This window comes from Triticum dicoccoides, chromosome 6B (assembly GCF_002162155.2).
Source record: "Triticum dicoccoides isolate Atlit2015 ecotype Zavitan chromosome 6B, WEW_v2.0, whole genome shotgun sequence".
Classification (NCBI taxonomy): Eukaryota; Viridiplantae; Streptophyta; class Magnoliopsida; order Poales; family Poaceae; genus Triticum; species Triticum dicoccoides.
Window position 1 is genome coordinate 60,802,067 of NC_041391.1, and position 4,704 is coordinate 60,806,770.

Below are 4,704 nucleotides of genomic sequence, written 5' to 3' on the forward strand. Positions count from 1 at the left end.
AAAATGTATTAGTTACTTCTCGCGGTCTATAAAAAAATTGGTATTTTAGTGTGTGGTCTTCCCATCTTTGTAACTATTTTTGGCACTATTGAACTTAATCGTTTAGACTATAGGCTCGATGGCATGCAAGTTGAATTGAGAACCTATGTCTTCATAATATCGCATATTCATTGTTTATGAAATATTGCTTCCCCGCCATGTTGAAATAGAGGGTGTGGAACTATGGGGGTCTTGTGCCATGCTTATTGGGCTAGGGACATTGTGATTTTTTTTCTTTCGTTGCAACACATGGGCAATTAGCTAGCACAAATAAAATCAGGGGGGGCTAACAGACACACATGGCACCCCAAAGTAATGGTAACAGAAGCTTTGAACAATCAGAGCACGCAAGTTGGGCCCACCAAATCACACCGTCCACCGCCTGACGCGTAGTTACCCTTATCCTCTACCGCAACCACTCATTCGCTTTGCCTTCTTCGTTGTCAACCATGACTATTCTTTCCAAACTTTTTCCCCACACTAGGCGCCGACCGCTGTTGCCAACTCCTACAGTCTCAATAATATTGTACTATAGCAAAAGCCACTTCAATAATACTTTATATACAAATCGTTTTTTTAGCCAAAGGGTGACTTTACCACTCGCTTCTGGTTCCAATGGATATGGGTTAGATGGATGGAGTCTTCCTTATTGAAGTGGGCAAGGCAAGCAGCTCCTCTCAAATAGACTGATCGGTGATACGTGATTTTGGAATAAAAGCTAGACGACTCAGCCCTCTTCTCATCTCAAAGCTCGACCTCTGCCGCTACTACTGCTTCCCTAGCCAAGCCATACTTCTCATTCTTTGCTTGAATCCATAAAAAAACAAATTCCATCGAGTTTCCTTGCATGGGTTGATTGACCTTGAAGTCCATATATAGATTCCCGTAGTTCATCTCAACTCGACCAACCATTGAGAATGGAACAAATAGGGGAGATGGAATTCTTCTATATTGTCTTTCAACCCTTGCTCTTGCCTTGGCTTCGCCTTCCACCTTCAGCTAAGCACCTAACCCGTGGGACGGGACCTTCGGTCTATCCTTTGTTCGGGTATGGGACCGACCTGGGATTCTTCCATCCGAGTGAGTACCGCCCTTCTGATTTGGTTTGAGTACGGGACCGACCTTCTCTTTTGTTTGTAATTCGGCGACTTCCTTCCCTTCGCATAGCTCAGGTGACTCCCTTCCCCCTTTTTTCCTAGAATGAATTAGCCCGACACGACGAATCCTGCCCTCCTGTCTTTCTTTCTCATTGAATGAACCACTGCCTGGGACACCCCTAGGCCTATGAATTCAATGATTTAAGGGCCCCCGGAGGAAACTTCGGAAAGAAAGCCTACTGGTCAGTCTGGTTGTCCCCCGGCGGTGCCCGGGCGGGCCTCGCTTCAATCTTGCCGATTCTACCTAGACATGGCTCAAAATGAAGGGGTGGGTTAAGAGAAGAAATGGTTCTCTCTCAACTTTTTGCCTTCTCGCTCTCAGATAAGAAAACTTTGGTTAAGATAGGTGCAACGAAGTAGCTTTGCCTTATCAAATATAATCATTTACTAAATATATATATGTGGTGGGTTTGTATTCCTTTTTCATCAAACTGTTGTCAACAAGTGTTCATATGAAGTATGCATTGGAGCGATCGTAACTTGGGTGACACACTTTCAGATACCAGCATTGATTCACCTATATTGACATTTTCACAAGGTCATTTTCCACACATATCTGCAAATGTGCTTTTAATTATCTTGGTGATAGGAAATGTATTAGTTACTTCTCGCGGTCTATAAATTTTTTGGTATTTTAGTGTGTGGTCTTCCCATCTTTGTAACTATTTTTGGCACTATTGAACTTAATCGTTTAGACTATAGGCTCGATGGCATGCAAGTTGAATTGAGAACCTATGTCTTCATAATATCGCATATTCATTGTTTATGAAATATTGCTTCCCCGCCATGTTGAAATAGAGGGTGTGGAACTATGGGGGTCTTGTGACATGCTTATTGGGCTAGGGACATTGTGATTTTTTTCTTCCGTTGCAACACATGGGCAATTAGCTAGCACAAATAAAATCAGGGGGGCTAACAGACACACATGGCACCCCAAAGTAATGGTAACAGAAGCTTTGAACAATCAGAGCACGCAAGTTGGGCCCACCAAATCACACCGTCCACCGCCTGACCCGTAGTTACCCTTATCCTCTACCGGAACCACTCATTCGCTTTGCCTTCTTCGTCGTCAACCATGACTATTCTTTCCAAACTTTTTCCCCACACTAGGCGTCGACCGCTGTTGCCAACTCCTACAGTCTCAATAATATTTTACTATAGCAAAATCCACTTCAACAATATTTTATATACAAATCGTTTTTTAGCCAAAGGGTGACTTTACCGCTCGCTTCTGGTTCCAATGGATATGGGTTAGATGGATGGAGTCTTCCTTATTGAAGTGGGCAAGGCAAGCAGCTCCTCTCGAATAGGCTGATCGGTGATACATGATTTTGGAATAAAAGCTAGACGACTCAGCCCTCTTCTTATCTCAAAGCTCGACCTCTGCCACTACTATTGCTTCCCTAGCCAAGCCATACTTCTCATTCTTTGCTTGAATCCATAAAAAAACAAATTCCGTCGAGTTTCCTTGCATGGGTTGATTGACCTTGAAGTCCATATATAGATTCCCGTAGTTCATCTCAACTTGACCAACCATTGAGAATGGAACAAATAGGGGAGATGGAATTCTTCTATATTGTCTTTCAACCCTTGCTCTTGCCTTGGCTTCGCCTTCCACCTTCAGCTAAGCACCTAACCCGTGGGACGGGACCTTCGGTCTAGCCTTTGTTCGGGTATGGGACCGACCTGGGATTCTTCCATCCGAGTGAGTACCGCCCTTCTGATTTGGTTTGAGTATGGGACCGACCTTCTCTTTTGTTTGTAATTGGGCGACTTCCTTCCCTTCGCATAGCTCAGGTGACTCCCTTCCCCCTTTTTTCCCAGAATAAATTAGCCCGACACGACGAATCCTGCCCTCCTGTCTTTCTTTCTCATTGAATGAACCACTGCCTGGGACGCTCCTATGCCTATGAATTCAATGATTTAAGGGCCCCCGAAGGAAACTTCGGAAAGAAAGCCTACTGGTTGGTCTGGTTGTCCCCCGGCGGTGCCCGGGCGGGCCTCTGTTCAATCTTGCCGATTCTACCTAGACATGGCTCAAAATGAAGGGGTAAGGCCAAGTGTTCTTAAAACAAAACTCGAAGTGCACACTGATGAAGTCATGTACCTAGGGTAGGGTCATGGACCTGTCCAAGGTACCCTCCCCGAGGACATATTTTAGAAGAAGCCGTCTTCCAGTCGACCAAGAGGGACTCCACTCGACGGACTAGAAGACACTCAACGAACCTGAAGACACTTGACCATGAAGACTCACTCGACCACCAGGAGTTCAAGATCTACTCCGTATCCAAACGGTCTGTAATTAAGTAGTCTTTATGGCCATGATGACACTTTATGTAAGGCGTTACCAGTAACGCTAGACCTTAATGTACTTTAACCCTCCGCTACGTGGGCTGGCTGGGGTCTTGGCATCCTCTATATAAGCCACCCCCCTCCACTGGCAGAAGGGTTCGCACCTCTGTAACTCTCACACATATAATCCAGTCGACCGCCTCAGGGCTCCGGGACGTAGGGTTGTTACTTCCTCCAAGAAGGGCCTGAACTCGTAAAACACTTGTGTGCACAACTACTCCATAGCTAGGATCTTGCCTCTCCTTAGTACCCCCCTACACTACTGTCAGACTTAGAACCACGACAGTTGGCGCCCACCATGGGGCCGGTGTCTTAGCGACTTATTGGAGAAGTTGCAATCTTTTCGATTTCCGTCATCATGGTTTCTGGTGGAGTTTTGGTTGAGGGCCGCGAGATCCGTCTCGGCGCGCTCACATTCGTCGCCGACGACTCTGCCTGGCTGCAGGAGGCTTCGCTCGACGTGGATGCGCTCCCGGTCCGCGGAGCTACGCACTTTCGAGCGTGCGTCCGCGGCGTCCTTCTGCGGTAACCGTCGACCCAGTATCGGCCGGTTTTCGTGTCATCCTCCCTCCCCGCTTCCCGCCGGCGTAAGCGCTCCGGTCGGTCGAGGCTTCAGCCATGGGTGAGACACGCGGTGGCTCGCCAGTCGACCACCGCCCAAGTCACGACAATCGAGCCCGACGAATCTCTCTACGGCCTGTTCGACCTGTCGACTGGCTCCGCAGAGACTGCATCCGAGTGCGACAACAGTGATCCAGCGGCAGAGGTCCTGATGGTCAATGGACCGCACGCTCCCCCCGACTTTCCTGGCGCCGAGGGAGGCAACGGCGGAGGCGATCTGTCGCACGACCACGAGGAATATCTCCCCGAGCCCCTCAATTCGCAGCAGAGGGAAGAGCTTCGCCGCCGGAACATGGATGCGCTTCACACTCCGATCGTTGGAGAAACCCCTGAGGCTTGCGCCTTAGAGGATGCGCGCTTGGCCAACCTGGCTGAGCGCACTTGACTGGAGAACCTTCAGCGGGCACTCGACGAGCGCGCGCGGCAACGGATTCCAGACTCCAGTCGACGTCAACTCTTTAAACCTCCGACTTAGGTATATCGAACTCCGATTCAGAATTTAGTAGCTGCAACCCGTATAGCAGAGTCGATTCAG